At 33.4% G+C, this 14,724-nt stretch overlaps 1 protein-coding gene across 1 annotated transcript in view; it reads left to right on the top strand.

Moving 5' to 3' along the window:
• The window catches only part of LOC123657483 (myosin heavy chain, non-muscle), an 86,587-nt gene that overhangs the window by 37,642 nt on the left and 34,221 nt on the right, over window positions 1–14,724 (top strand). The gene's annotated exons all lie outside the window — the stretch shown is intronic.

The raw sequence follows: 14,724 nt of genomic DNA, 5'->3' as shown, positions 1-14,724 counted from the left end.
TGGGAAGAATTGAATATAAGGCCAGCTACGCGCTTGCGATGCTTCTAGTGTTGCATGTGTCTATAAGCTACTACCATCAGGTGAGCCGTACGCTTGTTTGCCGACCTAGTGACATAAAAAAAAACCAATCAGTGGCCATGTGTTCCTCTCAGTATACTCAGTCATAATTAACATTTTTTTTTGTGATTAAAAAGACCCATCCTCCGCCATCAGTGTCCGAAAAAAATATGATGTCATACAGTTCAAGTACGATGGGATGTGACGTCATTGGCTAGTTTGTCTAATCTTGAAGCTATCTCATAATCCGTAAATAAAGTGAAGATTATATTTCGTAACGTTACGATGTATTTCGTTACTTTTGTGTCTTTAGACTTGTAACTATGGGTGATAACATGCACTTAGTTCTTTTAAGATTGTGCAATCTCCATTAGACTTAGGTTTTTAATTCTAAGGAATATGACCTTAATGAATGTTAGTATACGCATAACACTTGGTTCCCAGGTGGATGTAAATCTTATTTTGAAGATATACAAACACTAACAATTTGTACAAGACTGGATGGGACCGGATTGGGATCGAATTTCCGTTTTAACCCAGTTACGTAATACCTAGTTTTCTTGACTATTGTTAATAAAATATGGTCCATGTGATTTTCAAAGGGATTTTAAAATTGACCAGGAAAATACCTTGCTCATTAAAATGTATGAGGTTGGTACTGCCAGGTTCAACTATCTTTAGACTAGATATTTTTTGAAAAAAAAAAAAACCGGGTAAACCCTAAGGGCAGGACGTCTTCAGCGAGATCAAAGGCGGCTTTAATGGTATGGCGATATGCCATCTCGTCTTGGGAAAAATCTGAAAAAATATATGATGGTAATTCTGACATAGTTTTTGTATATCCAGTTTACAATTACCGAGTGAGTGAAAGACTGTTTCTCAATAATGTTTTATCAAACATATTTTGTAATCAAATTGAACGCACATTCCTAAACAAAGATAAGATATTTATAGTTTTATGATATTTTTAATATTAAATAAATATTTTTCGTTTACGTATTTTATTATCATCTTCCTTATTGAGAAGATTATGTAACTAAAATTAATACTTTTAAATATCATTCTTGCCTATTCTTCTCTGCAGAATCTACATTCCGAATCGGTGGTAGCTGTACTTCTACAATAGTATAATAATTGATTTTTAAAGTTTTAATTTGTAAAATGACGATTCGAAAGTGCTCTTGGAGCCTATTTGAATAAAGCTATTTTTGATTTTGATTTTGATTATCTACTGACTCGACAAAATTTTTAAAAAAAGGTTGTTCTTACCATTTTTTTGAACATATCTTTTTGTTATTTTTTTTTTTGTCTAGATTCTTTCATTCCTTCGTTATTTAACAAAGAAGAATCATGCAATTTGATGCAGATAGGAAGTTCTGCGCTAACATACATATCAGATATTCATTTTTGTTAATATAGGAGATTGAAATGTTAATTTACGTAAACGACCTTACATACCTGGTGTATTGATGCGTGTGCCGTGTCGGCGGCGCCTAAACACCGACGGTCGCGGGTTCGATTCCCGCTCGGAGTGGATATTTGTGTTTATAACAATATTTATTTCCGGTCTGGTTGTTAGTCCTTGTGGGTCTCCCCACCGTGCCTCGGAGAGCACGTTAAGCTTTCGGGTTTCGGTTGTTATTATGTACACTTGATAGCGATCGTTACTCATAGTAGGGAATATATCCGCCAACCCGCATTGGAGCAGCGGATTAAGCTCTGATCCTTCTCCTAAATGGGGAAAGAGGCTTTATGCCCAGTAGTGGGATATTATAGGCTGAAACGCGACCTTACAGAAAATCTAAATAATAATGCTTGAAAAAGCAGTTTTGTGTTTCTATGGTGAGTAAGGTGACCAGAGCACCTGGAAGGATCAGTGTAGGGTTGGCAACGCGCTTGCGATGCTTCCGGTTTTGCAAGCGTCTATAAGCTACGGTTATCGCTTGCCATCAAGTGAGCCTTACGCTTTGTTTGCCGACCTATGGTTGTATATTAAAAAAAAAAGAATAAATGAACGAAATAAATGAACGAGTATCTATTTAATATACCTATTTTTAAATAAATTTTTATCTCAGCATCCACAGTAATCTCAGTAATGCAATAGGCATATCGGCGGAAGTCGCGATACGAGACCGAGGTATCCTGCGTGAGGGTTAACGACCCTCTAGCGTGATAGTAATTATCACTGCAATAGTAAAAAAAAAACAGGACTTTTGTATAAAGCTGGACTGTGGTATTTTATTTGAATTTTATTCGAAGTAAAATTAAAAAATATTAAATGAGAAAACGGTTTGAAATAGAATTTCACCTTTAAATTAATACACTGACACTAAACTACTTTAAAATATTACATCAACAAGTAATACAACTTAAGTAGACGTAAAAAATTAACAAACGCTCTAGTCGCCACTACGATTCCCCGTATTCTCTGGGATGCCATCATGATTTCCTGCTTTCCTTGGGATATCTTCTTTCCAACGAAAAAAGAATCATCAAAATCGGCTAATAAATGACGAAGTTACGAAATATAATATATACGGTCTAAAATAAAAAGATTTAATACCAAGTATGAATATTATAATAATTATTAATCAATTACTTTCTTAGTTCTAAAGCTCTAGCTTTTGCCTCCTTGTATAATTCTTCAGGTCATGTATGATTGAAATCCTATTCCGTTGTGTGTGAAGTGTTTACTAATCAATATTTAAGGTATTAGAATACCTTCAAATGGGTGTAACTTTGACATCTTAGATTTTTATTACACATGTTTTAACGGTTGCGTGTTAATTTTGACCATAAATGGTCATGTATATACAACAAATTCAACTAATTCACGCTTCGAATCATGTCACATTGTTACCCATGCGTATACGCATTCAGCCTGTTATAATACTATTGGGCATAGGCTTTTTTCTTCATGTAAGAGAAGGTTGGAGCTCAATCCATCACGTTTCTCCACTGCGGGTTGGTGGTAATGTTCCCTACTATCAGTGACGATCGCTATCGTATTTATGGTAACAACCGGGACCGACGGCTTAACATGCTCTTTGAGGCACGGCATGGAGACCCACAAGGACATACATCCAAACCGGAAAGAAATATTTGTACAAATACAAACATATATCCCGAACGGAAATCGAATCATTGTTACTCAAATAAAAATTATTAATTAAGCTACTATAACATTTAATAAACAAGTTATAGATCAATGTTGTGAAGTGCTTTCCTTTTTAACCGACTTCCAAAAAAGGAGGAGGTTCTCAATTCGACTGTATTTTTTTTTTTTTATGTATGTTACATCAGAACTTTTGACTAGGTGGAGCGATTTCGACAAATTTTCTTTTAATCGAAAGGTGGTGTGTGCCAATTGGTCCCATTTAATTTTATTTGAGATCTAACAACTACTTTTCGAGCTATATCTAATAATGCGTTTTTACTTGACGCTTTTTTCGTCGACCTACGTTGTATTATACCACATAACTTTCTACTGAATATACCGATTTTGATAATTCTTTTTTTGTTGGAAAGGAGATATCCCAAGTTTAGTACCATGATAAGGAAACCAGGATCTGATGATGGGATCCCAGAGAAATTGATGGAAATTCTTGAAAATCTGCAATAACTTTTTACTGGATGTACCGATTTTGATAATTCTTTTTTTGTTGGAAAGGGGATATCCCTGGTTTGGTACCATAATAAGGAAACCAGGATCTGATGATGGGATCCCAGAGAAATCGAGGAAACTTCTTGAAAATCCGCAATAACTTTTTACTGGGTGTACCGATTTTAATAATTTTTAATTTAATCGAAAGCTGATGTTTTTCATGTGGTCACATATAAATTTTATTGAGATTTGACAACTACTTTTTGAGTAATCTTTGCTAACGCGCAGTTACTTGACTATTTTTTCGTCGATCTACGTTGTACTACTCGTCAATGTAATCGAAGTCGGTTTTTTTTTTCGTTTGCGAGCAAACACAATTATTTTATCCTGTTTTGATAATTATAGAATTATTATAAATAGGGTTGAAATTCTAAAACTTCTATAGCAATGCTGTTGTAATGTCTGTAAAAATAACAAAACAATGACATTAATATCTTATTTAACTTACAGTTAGCACTGTACCTAGATCCTAAAAAAAACAAAGAATCAAGTTTACCATGACATTGTTTTTTCGAATGTACCATTACGAATTCTAATAATACTTTCTGACGTAAAATCAAATTTGTTCGAAGCAACAACCATTCAAACATCCATCTTCACTCAAATAATAAATCACCGTAGTTTATTGTTTGTTTAGCCAATTTCGGTGACGCGTGGGTCGGCTCTTCGACGGGACCGAATAGCTTAAACGGCTCGACTTTTAATCTAATAGCGCAAAGCTGATTATAGCCAAAAGTACAGCGGAAACCTGGTCAAGTCAGGTATCGGGAACAATGTTGTAGATTGGATGAAATGTCGAATTAAACGTATGTTCATTTTTCGTAATCTAAAAATGTGCTGTGTAAATTATTAAATGACTAGCTGACCCCGCAACCATATATGTTATTAGCCCCCCTCAACCATCCTCCCTTATAACTTAGAGGCATAAAAAAGGGATGTTGGCCGATCCTCAGACCTACGCGATATGCTCACAAAATTTCATAAAAATCGGCCCAGCCGTTTTGGAGGAGTATTGTAACTAACATTGTGACACGAGAATTTTATATATAAGAATTAATCTTACGAATATAATTTTTTTCTTTTGTCGATTTCGATCACCAATCTTACATTTTAGTGGCGAATTGGCATTTTTTGGATGCCTAATTTTATTATTTGTATGTTATTCTCGTATCGATAATCTTAAAGGTTATATTGACAGGTGTCTAACGCAAACGTCACGAACAGAATTTAATATCAATTGCAAAAATCCTTTCGGAGTACTTTGAGCACGGCACTAAATAACCAAATATGGATAACCTCACAAGTCACGTACTATAAACCTTATGTTGTAACCGTAAATGTTGAATATGACTCACATCGTCAATATGAAGGAATATCGACCATACTGCTAGGTAATAGAGTATGTGAGAATAGAATAGAAACAATATGGAATGTAGGCGACAGATAAGGATTACCTCGTCCGCTGTGTAACGAAAATAAATAAATAATAATATAAATAAATATTTACACAATACACACACGGTCGTCTGTTCCTAAAGTAAGCAACTTAATGCTTGTGTTATAGGTAACAGCCGACTGGTATATAGCTACATATTTTTTTTTCCGATAAACATACTTATAAATAATACAAATATAAATATATAAAGAAATAATTATATTACACCCAAACTCGGGGTGGGAATCGAACCCACAACCCTCGGAGCAGAAAGCAGGGTCACTACAAACTGCGCCAACGGGCTAGAAATGAAAATGGTCGATAAGTGTTTACAATTAATGCGGTGTCTAATGACGTTTTTACATAAAAATTATAGAGGTTTTGTAAAATCGAGGGAGCAATGTATGTTATGTACATATTTTTTGTAGATAAAAATATTTTTGAGGCTTTTTTATATTTACTTGATGAACTTGATCAATTACTGTTATACCAAACCATGAATTTGCAGAGCGATTCATAATTTTTGCCTAATTTCTAATTTTGAATGTTCAGCAAAATATCTCCAATTTCCATTACTTATCTAATAATTAACAGATTAGAACCCTGTCTTCCTTTTTACTAGACACTAGAACTCACACTATTAGATGTTTTTTTTTAATGATTATAAATTAGAATAATATTCTCGTAAATGAATGATTCATATTTAAAATTATTTTATATTAATTACTAGCTGACCCCGCAAACGTTTCTTTGCCATATATGTTATGCTTAATCCCCCCAACCCTTTATAACTTAGGGGTATGAAAAATAGATGTTGGCCGATTCTCAGACCTACCCGATATGCCCACAAAATTTTTTTAAAATCGGTCGAGCCGTTTCGGAGGAGTTCAATGTTTAACACCATGACACGAGAATTTTATATATTAGATAAGTGATTATATATGAATAACGAAGACAAACTCAGTAGTAGCAATTAAAAAGCGGCCTTGCTCGTGCGTCGTGCCCTGATTGCACACATGCGCGTTGGAGGCTGTTACTAGCCTATTAACGATGTACGGTTGTGATGATTCAGAGTAAAACATGACTGAATTCTTAATATAGTAATACCATAATTATTAGAATTAAGTGATGTTTTTCATGGCTAGAATTCCTAGTAGCCCGAGTCCAGGTCAAGAGAAACTTGGAAGGGGATAATAGTTTCTGTTAACTTTTTCCCTATGAATCGAACAATCTATATCTAGAAAGTAATTTTACGCAAAGGATTAAGAAGCATTTTGTGTCTTTTTACATATGTATAAATTAATTTAAATGCTTTTGGATGCTAGTAAAATGTTTTTTTTTTAAATACTTAGTCTTGCTCAGAATGAATAAAGTGGCTTTAGATACACAGTTGGGTGTACCATTATTTCCTTTACATGCCTAAGGATAACTAAAGTTTCCGTTTTCAATAAAGTTCAGTCCCTCCACGAAGTTGGTAATAAGTAATTGTCACTCTTCGTGACCGACCACAAACACAAACTTGCCAGTATACCTAGCGACAGCGTCTGCTGACTCAGCAGGAAATAATTTTGCATGCAATATATGCGAGAATGTCTTTTTAGAATTCATATGTATTATGTTTATTTTCTTTATTAATGTAGCGAAATCGCTTATTGTGGAATGTAAATAACTTTATTTAAGTGCTAATACAATCTTAGGTCGAGCTCTCATCATCAGCTCTCGACAGATATCAAAGTTCATTGTATTGTTATTGTGTCAATAATGAAAACAATTCAGTATTTTTTTCCCTAAAACTTTTGTAGCTATCAGTTTGCGCTGTCTGATAAAATGTGTTATAAATTTGTAATCTAGTAAATTGGCTGATGTTTCCGGGCAGGACTTGTAGAAAAAAACTCTAGTGCCCAATTGTAAGAGTACTTAATTCTTCGATCTGATCGTGACCAGACCATCTATAGATTGAAACAGATATAGTACTTAATAGTTTTAAAAAATAAAAAGTGATTGACTTTTTATCAAAAATACTTAAGAAGCTAGAATAATTATAGAAATTTAAATTCGTTCTTTTTTATGGTAATTGATTTAACACATGAGTTCACGCCGTTTTTAGCGCGAACTTGTGGAGGCCTATGTTCAGCAGCGGACTGTGATAGGCTGATATGATGATGATGAATATTAAATTAATTCAATATATAGGTGTCTTTGATCGGGGTTTGTTAGTGTAATATATACAATATTATAAACAATGTATCTTGTATTGAAATCGTCATACATATGATAACTTATCGACGTATTGTATTTAAATGATTTTTTTTACTTCGTCACTAGTGATACCAAATAATCTACTGATATATTTAATTCATTACCAGCTGTGCCCGTGACTTCGTCCGCGTGGAATTTAAACAAAAAATTTATCGTTCAGTTCGTAGAGTTATAAAAAAAAAATCTAAAATAAATATAGTCTGTGTTACTCCTTATTACATTAGTTATCTGCCAGTAAGTCTCGTCGAAATCGGTTCAGCCGTTTCAGGGATTAGCCCGAACAAACAGACAGACAGACAAAAATTATAAAAAATGTTATTGTGGTAGGTATATGTACCGTGTATATACATATGAATTTAGTAAAAAGCGTTTATTAGATAGATATTGATCACTTTTAGATTTAATATATTATTTAGATTAGATATAGTAATTAATTCCTGTACCAAACTGTTTTGTCGTCCTCCACTTTTTACCTATCCTACCTATCTAGAACTACTTTAAAATCACCAACAGGTCTTTCATGTGATTAAGGTTATTTATTTATAATACTTTTAAAGGTTTCTTAAAAATTTGATTCAGAATTTCTTTTGAAGCCTATCAAATAAAATTACCTAATTTATTGATTTTAAAATTTGATGGTAAAGTCAATTGATTGATGATAACATTTCTTCTATGATAAATTGTAACGTCACTATCCTACATGATACTGTCCACGATTGAAAATAATGAAACCGAATGAATGAATGAAGGCATATCGTATTTTGTACTTTATAACCTTTCTCATAAATATCTAATACAGAATAAATTCGATAAACCGTTGTTCTAACTCCTCATTATTATATATAGCCTAGCAAAGTTATCTTAGCTGAATTAGCGAAGGCTATGTAGAGTTATATATAAATTTTAAACTTAATCTCGCTCGCTCAATTGTTTACTATATATCGTTTTGTCCGTTATGTGCCAAGGTCTTCCACGATCACGACGCGCCGATAGGTCTTGTTTTTCCAGATTTTTTTTCTTCTTCAAATTTTACATAATATGAGTCATCGTTTATGTGTTATGGGCGTGGATACGTGTTACGGACCTATTTTCATTTCGTTTTGTTCTTTTTATGATATGCGGGGTTTTGTTGGTAGTAATACCCTAACTGAGAAGTCAATGTCAAATACTAAATACTCTTATATATAATACTAGCCAACCCGTACCTACTTCGTTGGACGGTAATTATTATGTTTGTGATGCATATATTAATATTAATTAAGTTTTCATCTCCCTCTCTCTCGCATTTCTCCGACTTGATTTACATATAATATTATTTTTCTCTGAATTTTTTTTGTTAAATAACAAAAAAAATATAGCCTATGGCACTTCTGAATAGTGTAGCTTTCTGTTAGTGAAAGAATATTCGTGATCGGATAAGTATTAGCGAAGATTACCCCCGAAAAACAAACAATGTTAGAAACTTTACCTAATTTATAATATTAGTATATATGAAAAAGATTTTTTATGAAATAAATGTTTTTATTAAGCATCTCCATACTTTGTAGTATATAGTTATGGAGTAAAATAAGCTAGTGTTGAAAGAATATAATGTTTTTTAACAATAAAATTTACTTAAAATTGAAAGTGTGTTGTTCTTTTTAGCTAATTGTTAAATTTTTATGTGTTCTTATATTTGATTGTTATCATGAACGTGCTGATCTTCGATATAACTTAATCTACTCCACTGACTATTTTTAAAATATGTTTAGAAATGATTGGAATTTTAAAGATATACTGAAATCTTATATATAAAATTCTCGTGTAACAATGTTAGTTACGATACTCCTCTGAAACGGCTAGATTTTAATGAAATTTTTTTATGCACATCGGGTACGTCTGAGAATCAGCATACATTTATTTTTCATACCCCTATTTTAAAAGGGGGGATTAAGGGGGTTAATAAAATATATGACAAAACAACGTTTGCGGGGTCAGCTAGTATTAATCTAAACATGAGTCAAACGCTTCTGTAAAGTCTGCAAAGAGGATTACATCAAAAAATCCATTATTTTAGTTTAATTAATAAATTCTCTTATATTTCCTTATGAGATATGATAATATATTTCTTAAAGTACATTTGCTGAGCGGAATTCTGATCTCGTGACTCATCCACGAACGTGAGTGTGCCATACTTTGCCTTTGTGAGCATATTTCGTTCAACAACTGATTACATAGTGTAACTCGTCAAGCAGTTATCACTCTTATTGTAAAATAGCAAGTGTTATTATCACGTGGAGGAGTCTGTGAGTGTGATGACTGATGACACGTTTGACGTCCCATGACCGCAGAAGGTTTTGTTCGTTGTTAAATTATATTTAAAACCAAAGTGTTATATGAATGTACGGTTTTTGTTCTTGACATATCTCCGAGACCCTCTCCCCTATATACTAGCAGTAGCTTCAGACAGAGCATATTTAATTTACTATAGAATATAATGATAATTATAATTTATAAAGTGGCGATTTAAGTGTTTAAGAAGCGTACTTGATCAAAGAAATATGTTGGGTTTGATTTTGTTATAATTGGTTATTATAATTCAGTTGAACTTGCAAAAAAGCAATTATGCATAATTAAATACATTACTAGTTGTGCCCACGACTTCGTCCGCGTAGAATTTAACAAAAAAGTTTTTGTTTAGTTCGCAGATTTATAAAAGAAATAAATTTATAAAATAAAAGTGGCCTTAGTTATTCCGTGCGACATCACCTATCTGTCAGTGAAAGTCACGTTAAAATCGGTCTAGCTGTTTCAGAGATTAGCTGGGATAAACAGACAGACACAAACAAAAATTGTAAAAAATGTTATTTTGGTATACCTATGTACCGTGTATACATCCATATTACATTTAGTACCTACCTACCTACATTTAGTAAAAAGCGGTTATTTTAATATTACAAACAGACACTCCAATTTTATTTATTATTTGTATAGATAATAAAATTTTCAAAAGTGTGGACAGATGAATTGATAAAAAAGTTGTGTGTGTTTTAAATCTATTAAATACAGTAAGGCTATGAATTGACCCTTGATGAACACCAGCCAAGATTATTTACAGATTATTAAAAGAAATTCTTTCTGTCTGTGTTTCATTAATTTCCATCAACAAGAGTTTATCAACTTATCTTGTTGATAGTCGAGACAAGAAGACTGACGGACTGACATAGAAGCAGACATCATTTACTAAACTTTCTTGACGTTAATAGCAGTTTATGTACATTGATAAAGACATTTGTATCATTACATAGTATAAAACAATGTCGCTTCCCGCTGTCTGTATGCTTAGATCTTTAAAACTACACAACGGATTTTGATGCGGTCTTTAGTAAATAGAGGGATTCCAGAGGAAGGTTTATGTGTATAATACATATATAATATAGTAGAGAAACACTGATAGCTTTAGAGGTTTCTAATGTGATGTTGTTAATAAACACTATTTTTTTCGCATATATTTTATATTATATTTATTTTATATTTAGTATCAGCATGCGGGTTGGTGACCGCAGTGCTGGCTTTGTCGCACCGAAGACGCTGCTGCCCGTCTTCGGCCTGTGTATTTCAAAGCTAGCAGTTGGATGGTTATCCCGCCACCGGTCGGCTTTTTAAGTTCCAATGTAGTAGTGGAACTGTGTTATCCCTTAGTCGCCTCTTACGACACCCACGGGAAGAGGGGGGTGGCTAAATTCTTTAGTACCGTAGCCACACAGTACATATATAGCCTGCCCAGCGTGGTGACTATGGGCAAAACACATGAGTTCACGCTATTTTTGGCGTAAACTTATGGAGCCCTATGTCCAGCAGTGGACTGTGATAGGCTGTAATGATGATGATGATGATGATCAGCATGCATAATATAGTAGAGGAACACTGATAATTTTTGCAACCGTGCGAAGCCGAGTGGGTCGCTAGTGTTTTAATAAAAGGAGATAATTAAGTATAAATTTTTATGTCTCCAATCAAAAAACTCCAATGAAACTAGAATTTATGTTATATTTTAAATTCCTTAAAAAAAGACGTATTTTTTTTTAATGTAATTTATTTGCAAATATTCTGTAGTAGTGAGTTCGTTTAATGATGTTATTAAAACTTTAAGAACAGACGAAAACTTAAAAGACGACCTCCGACCTACGTCCAGAAGAGGACGCCGCTTATGCGTGACAATGATAAAATAATTTTAGCAATAATTATTTTTATTGTCTTATGTATTCAAACGTGACACGCTTTTTATCTGTAAATTTCCACACTTGTCAAGTTAAAGTCAATCTGGTGTCAACATAATTCTTTACGACTTCGAATTCTTAAAAGTAATGGACATACGGTTTTACCTTAAACGTAATTACATAAAAAAAAATAGGTGTAAAATATACGTTACACAATTTCAAGCACATATGCTACACATAACAATGAGTGTATCGGTCCAAATTAGGAGGTGTATCGTGGAAACTGTGCCGCGATATTCTTATGGTATAGCTACGTGAGCTTGCGTCGCTAATAGCTCTCGACGTCTATGGGTTCGTCCGGCTTAGATTGTGCGTTTAAGAATTACGTTAAATAAATCTTCGTTCATTGAGATATAATCCTTGTTTATTATGATAGATAATGTTAGTTTATCGATTTTATCGTTTCATTTTTCTTTTCGAAATTTTTTATATTTGTGGTGTGAATCGTCTACATACGCATCTATCATCATCATCATCATCATCATCATCATCATCATCATCATCATCATCATCATCATCATCATCATCATCATCATCATCATCATCATCATCACAGCAGCCTTTCGCAGTCCACTACTGGACATGGGCATTCACAAGTTCACGCCAAAAATGGCATGAACTCAAGTATTTTGCCCATAGTCACCACGCTGGGCAGGCGGGTTGGTGTATTTCAAAGCCAGCAGTTGGATGGTTATCCCGCCATCGATCGGCTTTATAAGTTCCAAGGTGGTAGTGGGGTGGCTATATTCTTTGATGCCGTAACCACACAGCATCTATATGTCAACTCAAATAAACACAAACACAAACAACGCAACTCTACTCTGTAATTTGCTCAAATATATATAAACTTGAAAAATATTTTTGTAAATGTATGATTTTTAAAAGCAATGCAATATTTTCATTTCGTGATTCAATCAATATTTTATATCAATCTATGACATATTTTTAACTGTTGGTTTCTAATTCCTGATTCAGTCGGACACCAATTTATATAAATAATGCATCAATAAACAACTAAGTACTTATAAATCTCTATCAATATCTGCGTTTTGTTTACGTAGCCACGTCAAGCACTCCGGGCGACGGGTCAGATCGTAAATTGATTCAGAGTAACAACTGGTTATCATCGACTGATAAATCCGCGATTTCCTTTGAAGTTGCAGTGGGTGATAACATCTGTAGTTTACTTTAATCTTTATGATACCTAGATTAATGCGCGGTTTTGTCCGTGTTTAGTTTCGAAATTAATTTTTAAATTGGGTTAATAAGGGCCCATCTCATCGGTTGTGCCTAATGTTTATCCTTCACATAACTGCGGTAGGGCACAGCAGGAATTTTCCTGCTCAAAATATGGAGCAGCCCGACTGGGGTAGTACCTCGACCTTACAGAAGATCACAGCTCAATAATACTGCTTTAAAGCAGTGTTGTGTTCCTGTTGGTGAATAAGGTGACCAGAGCGACTCCTGGTGCAGTAGTCAGTTCCCATGAACACACTTTCTATATGACTTTAATAAGCCTAGATTATGTTCAGTGTTTTGCTTTTAGGAACCGCGTTTTTATAGCCCGCAATCTTCTAAATTGATATGAATCGTAATAAATTATTATATGTTGAGATTAGATTATTCACACAAACAGCTCTTTTCGAGTTAGGAATATGTCTTGCAGATAGCTTTTTTTTTTAATATTCCGAAATAGAAAATTTACTTATTGTTTAATGTTTCATTATACACATACTGACGAATTTGATAAATCTATAATCTATAATTCGAAAAAACTATCACTACCAGTGAATAACAATATAGAATTATAGACTCGTAAAGTGCCTAAATATTTATTTTAAATTTAAATTAGCATTGATAAGTAGTTTGAAAATAACTTTAATTATATTTATATAATAATAAAAAAAAAAAATATATATATATATATATGTATATATATATATATATATATATATATATATATATATATATATATATATATATATATATATATATATATATTGAATATCTATTCCTTTAATATCTATAATATATTGAAGCTTGTTAAAAAAATATTAAATACAACATGCAACCAACAAAGTATCTAAATGTTGGAACAGTATTAACAAATATCGTTTTGAAAATATTGTCGTTGTCATGGATACTGATGTTACAGTATCCACGTCTCGGCTTCGTATGTTAATATAGGCAGGACGCGTTGCTGAAAGACTTGTCTTCAAGCATTGCGGAATCTTTGTAGTGAAGACTTGACGAAGCATGCCAAACGTTGCCCAGTCCATTAAGTTCCTATCAGTTTATTACTTGGAAGTTGTTGTGACCTAGTTGGATGGTATGGCCTAGGTAAACATAATCCTGAACAACTTCGAGAAGGGTACCATCGACCGATACCAGTCTCGGTATGACTTGGTTGTTAAACATAACTTTCGTTTTGTCCAAGTTCATACCGAGGCCGATTCCTCGGGAGGACTCGGCTTTAGGCCGCATTTGGTCTAGCTTATCGTCTCTGCAAATATGACGATATCGCCAGCTAAACGAAGGTGAGAGAGGCCTAGGCATTATTATCTCTTCTCCTCCAATCCAACATCTTAAAGAAATCCTCCAGCGCAGTCGGAAACTGTAAACAGTAATATTGTAATAAATAATTAACATGTCACATTAATATTTATCTCCAATTAGCTATATTACCCGCATTAATTAGTTGCTCTGCGCATTTGTTTTATTACTTGATGATTTACTTTGACCTTATCCGAGCTCTGATGTTCGCGAAGACGAAATACGGAAAAGTATACATATACATATCTAAGAGACCTTATACACTTAAGGTACGGTTTGAAAAAGCAAGAATATAGGCAAAGATATCTTATCCAGAAGATAAATTAGATCTTTTATGTTTTAATACTTAACGCGGGCTTAATAATACCTTGTAGAAGAAATGTTAGTTGATATGCTTAAAAGAAAATAATCATATAACATATCTTATTATCCAACGAAAGATTTTTCGGTTTAATCAGGGTTCAATGCCCTTTTTACCGGCTAGACCTGGCTTATTG

The sequence above is a fragment of the Melitaea cinxia genome, chromosome 10 (genome assembly GCF_905220565.1).
Source record: "Melitaea cinxia chromosome 10, ilMelCinx1.1, whole genome shotgun sequence".
NCBI classification, from domain to species: Eukaryota; Metazoa; Arthropoda; class Insecta; order Lepidoptera; family Nymphalidae; genus Melitaea; species Melitaea cinxia.
The sequence above is the reverse complement of the archived record's forward strand: the minus strand, read 5'-3'. Positions and strand labels throughout refer to the sequence as shown.